This window comes from Triticum urartu, chromosome 7A (assembly GCF_056163025.1).
Source record: "Triticum urartu cultivar PI428250 chromosome 7A, HENAU_Tu73, whole genome shotgun sequence".
NCBI classification, from domain to species: Eukaryota; Viridiplantae; Streptophyta; class Magnoliopsida; order Poales; family Poaceae; genus Triticum; species Triticum urartu.
In genome coordinates this window covers 639240781-639256905 of record NC_141879.1, presented here as the reverse complement: position 1 = coordinate 639256905, position 16125 = coordinate 639240781, and positions in this window count along the sequence as shown.

Here is a 16125-nt window from a genome sequence, read left to right as displayed (position 1 = left end):
CATGGGACTGAAAAAAACGTTCATCCATTTTCAAGAGAAATGTTCATTAAATTTCGAAAAAGTTCATCGATATTCAAAAAAGTTCACAGAATTTCAAAAAAAATTGTCAACCGGCCCTAGATGGGCCGGCCCATTTACAGACGCCACAGGCGCCAGTTAATAAAATGCAGCATGTGGCGCCAAATAGGAAATGCCCACGGGATGGCGCAATAAAATGTTGCGATGGCTGACTTGGTTCATGTTTAGTCACTCAAAAAACAATTCCGGCTTCGCTCTTTTCTTTATTTTCGTGGTTGACTCGGTTCCCAGTTGACAAGGTGACTGTAGATCATTTAATTTTCTGAAAAGTTCACAAAATTAAAAAAACATGAAAAAGATTCACGAGTTCTCAACTAGTTCATGTAATTACAAAATTCACAAGGTAGAAAATTTCATATATTTGAAAAACATGTGGATCTAAAAAAAGTATGTGAATTTGAAAAAAGTTCATGAAAGTTTGAAAAAGTTTGCGAAAGTTTGAAAACTTCACCAAAAAAAGGTTATGGATTTGAAAAAAAAAACTTCATGGATTTTATGAAAATCACTTGAAAAAATGTTAGGAAAACAAAAAAACTTCACTGATTTGAAAAAAAAGTTAATGGATTCGGCACGCGTATCTCGTGGAGCTTGCGATGCGAGGAGGTGGCGATCACCCCGTTGCAAAGGAGGTGGCGGCCATGGCCCTTCCCCTCACCAGGAATGATGAGCAACTCAGGATCAAGGGGCTTGGACGTAGGTTCAGCGTCCTGCCCGTGCACCTTCTGGAAGACCTCTTTGAAGGTCTCGTACTTTTCCTGCACCGACAGGCTGCAGAACTCGGCGCCATCCTTCCCCTTGTGGCCTTCTTTCCAGGCCTCCAGGATATGGACCGAGGCGACCCTGCAAAATTAACCATCAATTTTAATGAACGGAGATGCACCGTGCAAGAAATTTAACATCTTAATCCACATACCATGTGTTGCTTCAGAGTGGTTAGGTCTCGTCTCCCCTGGACATGAGCCGGGCCTGGCATTTTGCTGTGATCATTTCCCTTCTCCACATGCTGCGCCTGCCATGCCGGGTCACATCACATGCTAACCAGGGCCTCTCAGCAATCTTCCTTCACCAGGGTTCCCTCACCTAGTCAGACAAAATCGAATTATTGACTAACAAGAGGCAGGTCAATTAAAGTACTAGCAACCAATGTTGTCAGTTACCACCGACAAGTATTCTTCTCTCTCCAAGTTGGTCCGGCAAGCAGTCTTCCTCGTCATCTCAAGACCCTTGTCATCGAGCAGCCGACATTGCATCACGGCTTTATACTGCAGCGTGTGCTTGACGTCGGAGAGTATCTTCCCGGCTGATTTCACGATGCCTTTTGTCACCTTCTCTTTCTCACCATATGTTGGGGATATAACTACCAGGTATGACCCGTCCAGGAGGGGTCGGGTCAATCTTAATGGCGGGTTACTAAAAGAAGCCCGACGAGTATACAAGGCGACGGTTCATTATAAGACTTGTAGCAGGCCCAAGCCTAGAGGCGGCTTAAGGCCCATAATTGTAAACCGCCATGTATGAGTAAGACTTGTGAAGTAAGGCATGTAAAAGAAGTCACCGAGCCAGACACGTTGTGTGAGCCGGCCGGGACTCTGTAGGCCGCCAGGCGTCAACCCGTGTATATAAGGGGACGACCCGGCGGCGGCTTAGGGCAAGAAACAATAGATCGAGAGCCAAGCTAGCGTATTTTGCTGCTTGGTCATCGAAACCTAGCAATACCACAACCACTGAACTAGGCTTTACCTTCACCGCAAGGGGCCGAACCAGTATAAACCTCTCGTATCCTTTGTCCCGATTAACCCCTTTAAGCTTCCTAGTTGTGATGGCTCCACGACTAAGTCCTTTCACTAGGACATCTGCCGTGACAATTCCACGACAGCTGGCGCCCACCGTGGGGCCAGCGCACGGTGGACTTGAGTTCTTAAAGGGCAGCTTCGAAGGGCTCAAGGGATACACTATGGGACGGATGACCAAGAGTCGTCGCGGCAAGCTCTACATCGACGACGCGGGCTGGGGCCCCGAGGCCGGCTCAATTGAGTACGGGTACCGGGTTCCCTTCGGCGGAATCCACGTCTTCATCGGTCGGATCGGCGAGCCGGGCCCTGAGCCGGACATCTGCACCGACCTCATCGAGATGGCTCAGCATGCGAGACCCGCCCGGACTCAGCCGGTCGTAAGGCGTGCCTTCGTGGGTTGCATCCATGGAGGGGAGCTTTCTGAAGGATCTGTGGATGGCCGCGAGACGGCCGTCCACTCTGACGGCGAGTCGTCCACAGGTGAGATGGATTCATTGTATCAACTACAGGATGGCGGGCTTGGGGGCTGTTCCGATGGCAGTAGTATTCCGGACCCCTTTGAGCCGCCGAATCGAGCCGGGGTCTTCGTGGCTGGCACTCAACCCGGTCAGAATTCTATGGCCGCGGCAGCGGTAACCACCGGATCGGCAGCCGCCGGGTCAGGAGACCCCGTGCGCCCGCCGGCTCAGGTGCTGATGGATCTCATGGATAGGATGACGACCTTGTTGACCGTCGTGGTTGAACCGGCAGACAAAGCTCAGCACGATGTAGAGGTTGCACGGTTACGTGGGGAGGTAGCACAAGCCAAGGAGAATTTAGCAGCGGAGGACATAAGGATGGGTGCATAACGGGCGGCTCTGGATGCTCGTGCTCAGCAGCTTCAAGCAGAGACTTTCTGGCTCTCGGTGGATCTAAACGCATCAAACGAGGTCATGAGGAGAAGGCACCAAAAGGCTCAATCACGTCTGCCTCTGACTTATGATCCTAGGAACCTCTTCCACACACCTAGGGCTGGTCCCAGTAACCCGCTGGAGGCAAACCGGATCACAACACACGGGACTGGGGCGCCGGTTCAACCGCGTGCCATGGAACCCCCTTGTGTGAATACTGCTCCGCCTCATTACGCACCAATACAACCGGGTCACTTTTCTAACCCTTTGGAGAACCTGATCGTTGCGTCAGCTCGTTTGGCGGCTCTCCCGATGGAAGGCGACTCTCCAACAGCGATCGAAACACGAAGGGTCAGAGAACTTCTTCAAACGGCTCTGGCACAGCAGGATGCATACTCTTATAGTCGAGACAGAATCCATTCAACCCCTCGCCCAAGCCGGAGCCCGAGCTATAGCAGGCATATGGACTCAGCGGCCATGTCAAGCAACGCCCAACGCCGTAACCAACCACGCAGGCATGACCCGGCGCAGGATGGAGCTCTTAACTTGGTGGACCAGGAGAGGATCCTTCAAGAGGCTGAGCGGGCGGTTCAACAGGCAGCTGAGCTGGCAGCTCACCAGGCTTTTCCAATTTATCCAGCGACCTCTGTTGAAGCAGGTGTGGCTACGAGGACAGGAGGTGTCCCTTGTCTGGTGTAGGCTCTGCGTAATGAGCGTTTGCCAAAGGACTTTAAGGGGCCTCGTAAGGTACCTAATTACACAGCCGACCTGCAGCCCGGGGCATGGATTGAAAGTTACGAGATGGCCATGGAGTTATTGGAGGTCAGTGACGCAGCAATGGCCAAGTACTTCACTATGATGTTAGATGGAACAGCTCGCACTTGGTTGAAGGGGTTGCCACCCAACTCCATCGGCTCATGGGCGGAGTTAAAAGCCCGGTTCATTTAGAACTTCAAAGATACATGTAAGCAACCCATGTCGATCGTGGACTTGACTAACTGTAAGCAAGAGGAAGGTGAATCCATGACCCATTGGGTACGCCGGGTCAAGGAAATAATACATTCATCTGATAAGATGGATGCCGGCTCCGCGGTCTTAATGTTGGAGAAAAATTGCCGTTTTGAACCTCTGAAATAGAAGCTGGGGCGGCTCAAGCATGATTGTAATGACATGGGTCAGCTGATGGAGGCTCTGGTCAAGTATGCCGATTCTGGCAATACCAAGGATCCTGCGTCTGACGAAGAGAAGACAGGGAAGGGAAAGAAGAACGGCAACAACAAAGGTCACCAGCACAACCCGGCGAATCAAGGAGGTAATAAACGTAAGGCTGGCGGTAGTATGGAGTTTGTGGCTAATGCTAATACACAGGGCAACAATCAACGACGCAAGGGGAGACCACCTCCTCGGTCAGGCGGGTCAGGTCCCACCCTCGAGCAGCTGCTAAATGAACCTTGTCCAAGGCACGACACCCGGGAGAAGCCAGCTACCCATCTATGGAAAGACTGTACGATCATGAAGGCTTTTAAGAATTCCAACATGTTTGATGGTAACCACGGACCTGGCGACGGCTCAGGTGGTGGCGGCTTTCATGGCCCGGACGCCGGCTCAGGCGGTGGCGGTTTTCACGGCCAAGGCCCTCAAGGCAGTCAAGGCGGCTATAATCAGCAATCCGGCCAAGGTAATCAGCAAAAACATCAGTCCGGGTATCAGAGTAACCCAAAGCAGTTGAACAGTGGGCAGTATCATGTATTCACCACCAGTTTGTGCAAAAGGGACCAGAAACTTCATAAGAGGGCTATGAATGCTGTTGAACCAGCGGGTCCACGTTATTTGAGTTGGTCTGAGCAGCCTACTGTATGGAGTAGGGAAGACCACCCTCCCTGGGTTGATAATCCGGGTCATCTGGCTTTGGTGGTGGCACCTCAGGTTGGTGGATATAAATTCACTAAAGTGCTCATGGACAGAGGCAGTATGAAAGTGCGTTATATCGACTAGAGGGGGGAGAATAGGCGATTTTTATGAATTCTTCACTGAGGAATTTGCAGGTGAGGAAATTCCTTAGCGAAGAACTACTAGCAGCGGAATAAGTACTCAAAAGTAAACATAACAGAACACAAGCATAGTCATCATGATGAAATGAAGACAGGCACAGAGTACAGAAAGCGTAAGCATAGGATAACACAGGATGAAGACAAACAGACTGAAGAAATTGAACTGAGGAAATTGGGAAAATCTTCAGTCAAAGTCTTCAAGCACAGATATGAACAAGAACACAACACAGTTATGAGGAAATGAAAGAGTTGAGGAAATAGAACCAGTAAGCTTGTTGAAGACAATGATTTGGTAGACCTGTTCCAACTGCTGTCTCAGTTGTACGTCTGGTTAGGGCGGCTAGGTATTTAAACCCGAGGACACACAGTCCCGAACACCCTGTCCTGAACACGCAGCTCAGGACACTCAGTCCTCACCGTATTCCCCTTGAGCTAAGGTCACACAGACCTCGTCCAATCACTCATGGTAAGTCTTCAGGTGACTTCCGAACCTTCACAAACTTGGTCACTCACGATCCACAATTCCTCTTGGATGCTCTAGACCATGACGCCTAACCGTCTGGAAGAAGCACACTCTTCAAAGGTAACAAGCGTCGGATCCACGCAGGATCAATCTCTTCAGTGATACCCAATCACTTGGGGTTTGTAGGTGTTTGGGTTTGGGTTTTCCTCACTTGATGATTTTCGCTCAAAGTCCTCGGAGGATGGGTTGCTCTCAAATGACAAGTGTCAGTTTCTCTCGGAGCAGCCAACCAGCTAGTGGTTGTAGGGGGCGGCTATTTATAGCCTAGGGAGCAGCCCGACATGATAAGACATAAATGCCCTTCAATGATAAGACCGTTAGGTGGATAGATATTTTGGGACAGCTGGCGCATATCACAACAACGGTCAGAATTTTGAGTGGCGAAATCCTCAGGGCTATCATGTTCCTCACTGTGTAGGCAATCCGCACTGGCGAATTCCTAACTCCTCAGTCAGAACAAATTCCTCACAGACCAGAAGAACTTCGTCTCTGTCACTGAAGAATATGACTGAACTGTATGAGATTTCCAATGGCTTCACTCAAAGGGATTGGTAGGTGTAGGATTTGAGTTGAGCATCACATGGAAATTTTTCCTTAGTATTTCCTCGACCCCCTTTAATAGTACGGTGTTTCATATGACTCAAGAAAGAGAAAATGAAACTACGAAAACAAAAGTCTTCATGCTTCATGTTCCTCGAATGAATACCAAGTCTTCAAGGTCACACCAATTTCTTCACTTTCAAAGTCTTCAGAAATCCAAAGTCTTCAGTCGAAGAACTTCATTTTTAGGGGTCGACTTTCTCTGTAAATATCAAACTCCTCATAGACTTATAGACTTGTGTACACTCACAAACGCATTAGTCCCTTAACCTATAAGTCTTCAATACACCAAAATCACTAAGGGGCACTAGATGCACTTACAATCTCCCCCATTTTGGTCATTGATGACAATATAGGTTAAGTTTTCAACGAGGGTAAACCTATGAAGTGTAAATACTGATATTGAGGAATTTGATTGCGAGATATAGAAGAACTCCCCCTGAATATGTGCATGGTGAGGCATTTGCTTTTGAAGCATTGTACACTTGAAGAGTAGAATCATGGAGATCTCCCCCTATATCTTGTAATTCATACACGCATTTGACATATCACAATGAAGAATTTGAAATGCATGATGAAATATGGTGACTGATGTAATTCAGCATGCGTGCATGAGCATATATGAGGAATAAGCATGCAGAAAAACATATCAAAAGTATTAGAGCACCATCGGGTTTAAGTTTACAACTCGATCCAATAAAGTCTCAAAAGAATGAGAGTTGTAACTTAACAAAAAAACGCCCATATAGAAAGACCCGCTTGAAGACTAACTCAAAATCCCCCCCTTTGTCATCAAATGACCAAAATGATCGAATATGAGGACTAACGCCCCTGAAGAATATCAAGTTGATGAAGGAGCGCCAGCGTTGTTGGGGTCGTTTGTCGTGGAAGGGCCTGCCGCAGTGTCGTCCAAGTGTTCGTACTCGTCGGTATCACGAGATGAAGAATATGAGCTGGACACCAAAGAAGGAACCTTGACCTTCTTGAATTTCTTCGGTGGAGGTGCAGACCAGTCAAAATCTTCCTTGAGACCCATTTTCTTGAGATCTTCTTCACCATACAGATGTGATAGAATGGCCCAGGTGTGACCGAAAACTTCATGGAGGTAGTAATGGTTTTTCTTCACTGCATTGTGCGTAGCAGTCATGTTGTGAAGAAATGAACCAAACTGACGCTTAACCCATTTATGATTTCGATCCACCTTCTGGTGATGACTAAGCAGAAGCTCACGATCAGTCATCACACGAGGAGCAGTGGCTTGAGGAGTAGACTTGGGTGCATTGGTAGTGTCATGTGTGGCAGAGTCATCATTGGTGGAATAAGATGCAGCTTTGCGAAACTGTCCATCCAATGGACGAATGCCTTCATCTATAACAGCTGGTGCCTTGCCCTTTTCATCAACTGAGGAATAGGTCCGCTTGAGGACTTCAATCGGGGGCAAGTAGCTGAGGTGATTCTGAAAATCAGCTTTGTAGTTGAGTGAAGACCTTGTCCTGAGGAATCTCATAATCCAAGATGCATAAGGCTTCAGCTCAAACGGAGAAAGTGCAACATTTGCCAGAGTCCTCATGAAGAAATCATGATAATTGATAGGAATGCCATGAACGATATTGAATACCAGATTCTTCATGATGCCAACAATTTCCTCATCAGATGAGTCGTGGCCTTTGATGGGACTCATTGTCCTCGTTAGAATGCGATAGACAGTTCTGGGCACATATAGTAATTCCTTCACGAGGAATTTGGTTCGTGGGGCCTGACCTGGCTTCAAAGGTTTCATCAGAACTTGCATGTAGTGATTTGTAAGCTCAGGTTCACTGTAAATGCAACGAGCTTCTTCAAGGGGAGGACTGAGTGGTAAGGCACGAAGCAATTCAGTAGCTGGTGCTGTGTAGTGAGTGTTCTCAGACATCCAGTCCAGCACCCATGAATTCACATCTTCAGAATCTCCTGTGATGTGCAGCGTCGCATAAAATTGAAGAATCAGTTCTTCATTCCAATCACAGATGTCAGAGCAGAAATTTAACAGTCCAGCATCGTGAAGAACACTGAGGAATGGCATGAAGCACGACAGAGATTCCATATCCACGTGAGGAATGTGCTCATGGTAGAAGATTTTGTTTTTGTTGAACATCACTGAGGAATAGAAATTAGCCTGGCTGGCAGTCCAGAAACGCCTCTTCCTAATGCGAGCAGAGTCATAAGGGTTGTAGTCTGTGAAGAATACGTGCTCGCCGAAGAAATCATCAGCCTTGAATTTTTGCTTCCTGGAGAATGGATCCTTTGGCTTGGGTAGGGGAGTGTCAGTGAGTTACATCACGACCTCAGGAATCTCAATCACAGGTTCTTCAGGCTGAGAAATTTCTGGTTCCTCTTCAGTGGCAGTCTGCGTCTTCAGATGTTCAGCAGCAGCAGTTTCTTCAGCACTAGTGGCTGGAATTTCTTCACATACATATGAAAGTGGGGTGAGTTTCTTCAGAGCCCATTTGAATAGTTTGTGCAGGGGACTGAGGTATTTGCTGCAATGGTGTGAACATTGGAGAGTTTGGATGCCGACTTTCCCAGAATTCATCACTCATCACTAGTGTGGAGCAGCCAACGTCCACATCTTCATCTTCCATTTCTTCAACGCCAGCCTCTTCAGCAGTGAACTGAGGCAGAGGCAAGGAAATGATAGGTGTTGAAGGGATCTCATCCACTTCAATTTCTTCATCCAACTGCTCTGACGAAATAGCAGAAGAAGTTTCTTCATCAGATCCGCTGGGGATCACATATTCTTCATCGAAAGGAACAAGGTCCTTTGATGGCATGGCAGAGAGAGGAACAACAGCAATGGGATTTTCAAATGAGCTGGTCAAAGGCTTCATCTTCTTTGGAGCTAAATAATCTGAAGTAGCTGATGCTTTCCTTTTCTTCACCGCTGCACGCTCTTCAACCTTGGTTTTCTTCACATCTGATGCAGATGGAAGGATCGGAGTTGGTGTTGGCGCAGGAGGAGCAGAGGAATCTGGTTGATTTTCTTCAGGCACAACTGATGCAGTTGCCCTGATTTCTTCATATTCTTCAGGCGCACCACTAGTGGATGCCCTGGCAATTTCTTCAGCGGCTGGTATGCAGTCATCAGCCCTGGAACTCACATTTTCTTCAGCAACCTGATTTTCATCAGCGGTGCTGGCATGTTCTTCAGTTGGCTGAGCACATGCTTCAGCCTGAGGAACTTCCTGTTGCCTTGGGGCTGCAACATTTGAGGTGAAGTTATCCGCAAGTTTCACAAAGCACACCTTGGCTCCAAGCTAGTCAGCGCGGTATGCGTCAAATTCATCACTGAGTTTCTTGATCTCAGTTTGAACAGCAACAAGTTCTTTAGTTGTCATAGAGACAACATTTTTCTTCAGATAGCGCTCCTTCTTGTACTGTGCTTTCTTGATCTGCCTGGCCTTCTCATATTTCCATTTTTATTCTTGTATGAAGTGGGCCAGCATGTGACTTTGGCTAGGAGTTAGCTTGAAGTCAGGCATGGGAGTGTTGGGTCCTTGTGCCAAACATCAATGTATTCGAGGATCAACTTTGGATCCAAAAGTAGTGGCACATCTGTTCCCTTGGCTCTAGCGGCCCTGACTTGCCTATCTTTGATGATTTCAGCAAGCTCATCATCATCAGCTTCGTCTTCTTCAGACGGCACTTGGAAGGCGACCTGCTTCTTCTGAGGACTAGGGCGAGGACCTCGTCCAGCAGTGGCCTTTGTCTTCAGTAGAGAGGGCCCCGTTGAAGAATTTGGTGCAGCTGAGGAACTAGCTGAAGCTCCTGAGGCAATTGAGACGCCTGTGGTCCTTTGACACGTGGCGAGATGCACAGATGCAAAGGACTTTGTCGGAGCAGCTGAGGACTTGTGAGGAGCTGAGGATTTGGGAGGAACAGGAGCAACACGAGAAGTTGGCCTTGAGGGCTTTGAAGATTCTGGCCGTGAGGGCATTGCTGAGGAACTTGGCCTTGAAACCACTGAAGGTGAAGCACTTGGCTTGTGCGCAGGCTTCTTTGACATGGCCTTCTTAGGCTTGAAAGAGGCCTCAGCGGCAGCAGCAGCAGCAGAGTCTTCGTTGAATTTCCTCATAGCTTCTTTGGCTTGTTTAGCCAACTTGGCTTGGCGCTTGGCCCATTCATCAGGATAATCCTCACCACGCTTGAGGCTGGTGGGATCAGCTATTTGGCCAGGTGCGAATGGAGGTCTTGGGCATGGAGGATTGAGTGCGAATTTCTTCATGTATTTGGGAGTGACATATCTGTACTCTCTCCACTTTCTAGCCCATCTCCTCTCTATCTTCTGAATGCGCACTTTGCGCTAATTTTTGTCTTCCTTAGGAGGTGTGCAATACCCAGCATATATATCATCAGGGATCTCAAACGCCGTGTTGACCTCAGCCCTCTTTCCTCCTCTCTGTGGCTTCTTACCGTCAGCCATTTTCTTCAGTTGAGGAATTTGAACAATTGAATTCTCTGAAGAAGTATGCAACTTTTCTTCGAGGAACACTGCAAATGAGTTAAGTTGATGAGAACCTAGTGATTTAGCAGCTGACATGAGTACCTGTGAACAGAGTATAGTTGCGAGGAATTTGGAGAGGTCATATGCGTTCTCAGAAGGTTTTATAAAGAACAAGTTTGAGGAATTTGACCAGATAAGTCTTGAAGAATTTCACTAAGCGTTCTTAGTCCTAGGTTCCAGAGTTGTACAGATCAGAAATCCGCATGATTGAGGAATCTTGAAGAGAAATTCGCAGCTTAGAGAAATGAATTAAGAACAAATGATATGAGAGGTGTTTTAGTGTGTGAAGATATGAAGAAAAACACCTTTGAACATTTTGTAGATAATCATTCGAATCAATTAGGGCAGTAAAAGTAACTTTTAATTACCCTGAATGAAGAACACGACGAACTGGAGTGAGGAGATGTGAAGTTCGTCAGTGCGGATCTTCCACGCCCTAACTTGGTGGAGGAAGACAGCTACGGCCGCGACGGAGTGAAGATTTCCGCGGACGGCGCGAGTACGGCGGCGACGAGGTCGAGGCAGTGAAGCTCTTCCTCACCGGCGACGATGAAGTAGCAGCGGTGCTAGGGTTTGAGAAGCTCGAGCTAGAGAGAGGTCGAGCAGAGTAAAAGAAGTGAGGAAGGGGAGAGGGGTATTTATAGCCATGGTGAAAACCGTTCGCCTGAAGAATTTGGACGAACGTGCCCCTGACCCTTCTCATTCGCATGACATGTGTCACCCACGTACTGAGAAGTGGAGATCGTGTTAGATCGTGGGTGAGTGGATAAGTATGTCGTGGGATGCGGAACGGTTTGAGCGGCAACGCCCAAAAATTGGATAAGATAAGTTAAAAGTTCCGTTCGCAATTTCTTCAGCTGACAAGGACACAATGAAGATTTTGAACGAGTTTCAAATAGAACGCGCATGAAGAATTTGTGAATAGATTGGGTTGAGTATAGCATAGAGGGGGAAGAATCCGATCACATTCACTTAGCAGAAAAACCAACCTCAAGAATGAGAAGGGTCATAAACTCATATATATATATATATATATAGCCAATGAAGAAAAACAACGGAAACAGTGAAGACAATGCAAAGTTGAAGAATTTGAACAACTGAGGAATTTCAACTTTTGGTGGTGGCGTGACCCACCGTATAAGAATGATGATTTTAGACACCACGTACAATTATCGTAGGGTTCTGAGAATCAAATTCTTTGTTAATTTCTTCACACTTAGAGTGTTATTCTTCATTGATTGAAGAAAAAACGTTTCTTCATGTGTTGCACATCTAAGTCATCAATTTTGAATAAGTGTTAGGATGAGTGTCCTTTTCAAAGAACATTCGAAGATTCTAGGATATTTAGCTCACACCACAACTTGCTAAATCTCTTCTCATCCAAGGGCTTTGTGAAGATATCGGCTAGATGTTCTTCAGTCTTAACATGCTCAATAGAAATGTCGCCCTTCAACACATGATCACGGAGAAAATGATGACGAATCTGAATGTGCTTTGTCTTCGAGTGCTGAACTGGGTTGTGAGCAATCTTGATGGCACTCTCATTGTCACAGAAGAGAGGCACATTCTTCATGTTGACGCCGTAGTCCTTGAGAGTTTGCTTCATCCATAGCAATTGAGCACAGCAAGAACCAGCGGCAATATACTCAGCTTCAGCAGTAGATAGTGATACACAGTTCTGTTTCTTCGAGGACGAACACACCAAAGATCATCCGAGGAAATGACATGTACCGGATGTTGACTTGCGGTCCACACGATCACTAGCATAGTCAGAGTCAGAATATCCAATGAGATCAAAAGTCGAGCCCTTGGGGTACCATAATCCAAGTGTTGGTGTGTGAGCTAGATATCGAAGAATATGCTTCACAACCTTATGGTGTGATTCCTTCGGTGTAGCTTGAAATCGGGCACACATGCAAACACTAAGCATTATATCTGGCCTAGATGCACATAAGTACAATAAAGAACCAATCATGAAGCGGTATACCTTATGATCGAAGTCAATACCATTTTCATCAGTGCACAGATGGCCATTTGTGGGCATAGGAATTTTGAGTCCTTTGCAATCTTGCATGCCGAATTTCCTCAGTACATCCTTGAGGTATTTCTCCTGATATACGAATATGCCATTGCGTTGTTGACGAATTTGAAGACCTAAGAAGAATTTTAATTCTCCCATCATAGACATTTGATATTCTTCACTCATCATGTAGGCAAATTCATCACTCTAACGTTGGTCAGTACAGCCAAAGATAATATCATCAACATATACTTGGCACACAAACAATTCACCATCATAAGATTTAGTGAAAAGAGTAGGGTCGAGTGAACCGGGTTTGAAGCCTTTCTTCATGAAGAATTCCTTCAAGGTATCATACCATGCCCGTGGGGCCTGCTTGAGGCCATAGAGGGCCTTGTTGAGTCTGAAGACTTGTCAGGATTCTTTGGATCTTCAAAACCTGGGGGTTGAGCAACATATACTTCTTCCTCAAGCTTACCATTGAGGAATGCACTTTTCACATCCATTGATATAAAGTGATATCATGATGGTTAGCATAAGCAAGTAATATGCGAATAGCCTCAAGTCTAGCAACAGGTGCAAAAGTTTCATCGAAATCAATTCACTACAAGAATTCTGTTAATACATGACGGTCTGAATCCGTCACAGACATGTGCAAAACCATAATGGAAGGGTACCCATGACGGATTTAAAATCCGTCATGTATATCGCTTCATAATTTGACAACTGCACACTCCATGACAGATCGTCCAAAACCGTCATGATCCATGACGGTCCTTAGCCGTCTTGGATGGCACTTAACTAGCAAGCTCATAACGGCGTTAACTTGTGTGCCACATCAGAATCTGACATGGATCTGACGTGGGAGCCCATGAAGTAATCGACCCAATAAGAATTTTGGCTCCCTAAATTTTAGATCCATCTAAGACAAACACTCATGTAGTAATCATCCCAATTGGAAGTTTGGCCCGTTAAATTTTAGGTCTTTCCAAGGCCCACTAACTACAATCTTAGCACTTGGCCCATCTCATTTCTCTGAGCCAGTACACGTTTTCCAGAAGATGCTCATGTCATTATATAAAAAGAAAAAAAATACACAAATAAACTACACAAAACACTACACAAAAAACTTACAACTACACATATTTCCGGAGAATACATCTGTCAAGGACCAGCGAAACACAAGAACTAAAAATACAAACAACCTACACTAATTTTGTACACGGCATGGTCACTCCGTAGATTTCTGGATGCAGATCCGGCCATCCCCGCCGAAGTCATCAGAGAGAGAGAACCTTATCCGCTAATACCTCGCTCAATCCATGCTTGACATTTCCTGTGCGTCAACAAACCTTAAGACAGCCGAAAAAAATCCAAAGTAAGTAGAGAGGAAGAGAGATCTGTTGGGGCGAGCGGCTCATAGCCTGTCCTGGTCAACGGAGAGTCCAAAATAGCCTATTGGGGTTCAGTTGGCGAGAAAAGCCTTCTTCCTACATCTGCGAGTAAGGGGCAACCTTTTTTATTAATTCACAGGTAAGGCAAAGTGCTTTCTTTTAAAGAAGCATCTGGTTCCATCTTTCTTTCGTTAGTTAAGCCACCTTTTTCTAAGAAGGATTTTTGTAATTTAGGATTAATAGTACTTAGAATGGCTTTTTCATATTGAGAAATTCTGTCTAGTGGCATTCGATCACAGAAGCCGTTGACAGCAGCATAAATCACAACAATTTGTTTTTCAATTAATCCGGCGGTGAGGACTGCGTAGGCGACAGATGCGGGCCCCGTCACGATGAAGGATGGCAGTGTCTCAGCATGGCGCATCCCCGACGGCTAGCCCCGGTGGCGGATCTGTGCATCCCCGCTATTCAGCACGCCAACGACGACGTCACTCGCTCCCTGCAGCGACATGGCGAGGACCTGCATCGACGAGACTGATGCCGCGTGCACTAGATCAGGCTTTTGGGGCTGGATCGGCCGGTGGAGAGAGAAAGGGGTAGGGTAGGCAGTGAGGGAAGGGGGTGGTGTTGGTTACCGTAGCGTGTATGGAGGGAGGACGACAGTGGCCGCGTTGTGATCCGCCCACGGTTGCCGTTGACTCACGGATCTCGGTGGGATCTGGCCAGAGGAGAGGACACTACGGCGGCGCAGTGCGTGTGCAGGTGGCACGCCAGTTGAGGAGTAGCTAGGTACGGCGGGGAGGCGTCGGAATGGGGGGATTTGTGCACGACGGGGAAGATCTAGGAGGGGAGGAGGTGGGTATTCAGCGTATGGTGAGCTGGCGGCATGAGAGGAAGGAGGTGGGGATGGTGCGGTTGCTGCTGGAACAGTTTGGACGGCGTGGGGACGCTGGTCAGGTGCGAAGATTGCGGGTGGGTGGGCTGAAGAACTGATGTGAAAGAGGGGAGGTTTGCTACCCGTCGAATCTCTGAGGAGCAGACGGTTTAGATCCGCGATCCGAGGGAGGGGTTGTTCAACCAATCACATCGCGAGTTTTCCATCACACTGGATCACCACATCAGTAGGGGCGGTTTGCTTCCTTTTGAAAACAAGCTGCAGCAGGCCGTCACGGTTTGGACAAAGTTTAAAACAAAGCTAAGCCGTACAAGTTGCCGACCATGATGGTTTTATAGTGAATAGGTTAGACTATATGTTGATTCCCATATAGATGAAATTACCAAATTATATTCATTTTTTCTTTGAGTAATCATGAATTAAATTTTGGAGTCACATATTATATATGTATAGTTGTTGTGTAGGAGTGCAAATCATTATTTATGTTTGCAATCTGTCTCACCACGATTTTCTTGACCAACTGGTATTGAACTATTCAAGTAGGTGAGAGGTGCATGGTCCAATCCATGGCACACTTTTTTTAACTACTATAGTCGTCACACTCTAGTCTCTTAACCCAAGAGGTCTTGGGATCAAGTCTTGATTGCATTTTTATCATTAAAATTTAAAACACACGATCTCCAGAAAAAAAAGAATACCATATGGGCTTCGTTTGGTTTCTAGGCACATTTGCATTTTGCTAATCAGTGACGGCTTCCGTGATGGACGAGAGAAAACTGTCATAGATTGTGACGGATTTTCATAACGTCACCAGAAATCTGTCATGGATTAACATGTTTCTTGTAGTGATTCCTTCAACCCATGTGTAGCCTTGAGCTATGAGCCGTGCCTTATTCCTCACCACAAGGCCATTTTAATCTTGCTTGTTGCGGTAGATCCACTTTGTGCCAATGATATTGTGCTTGCGAGGATCTGGACGTTTGACCAGTTCCTAGACATTGTTGAGCTCGAACTGATGTAATTCTTCTTGCATGGCCTGAATCCACTCAGGCTCCAGAAATGCTTCATCTACCTTAGTGGGCTCTGTGATAGAGACAAAAGCATAGTGCCCACAAAAGTTAGATAAATGTGAAGCTTTTGAGCGTGTGAGAGGACCTGGCGCTTTGATGTCATTGATAATCTTTTCAACTTGCACTTCTTTTGCAATGCGAGGATGAGCTGGTTGTCGTTGAGGAATTTGATCAGCATTCTCTTCAGCACCATTTTCTTCAGTATTTTCTTCAGGTGCATTAGCTCGACGTTCTTCATGTTCTGGAATGAATTCTTCAGTAGATTCTTCAG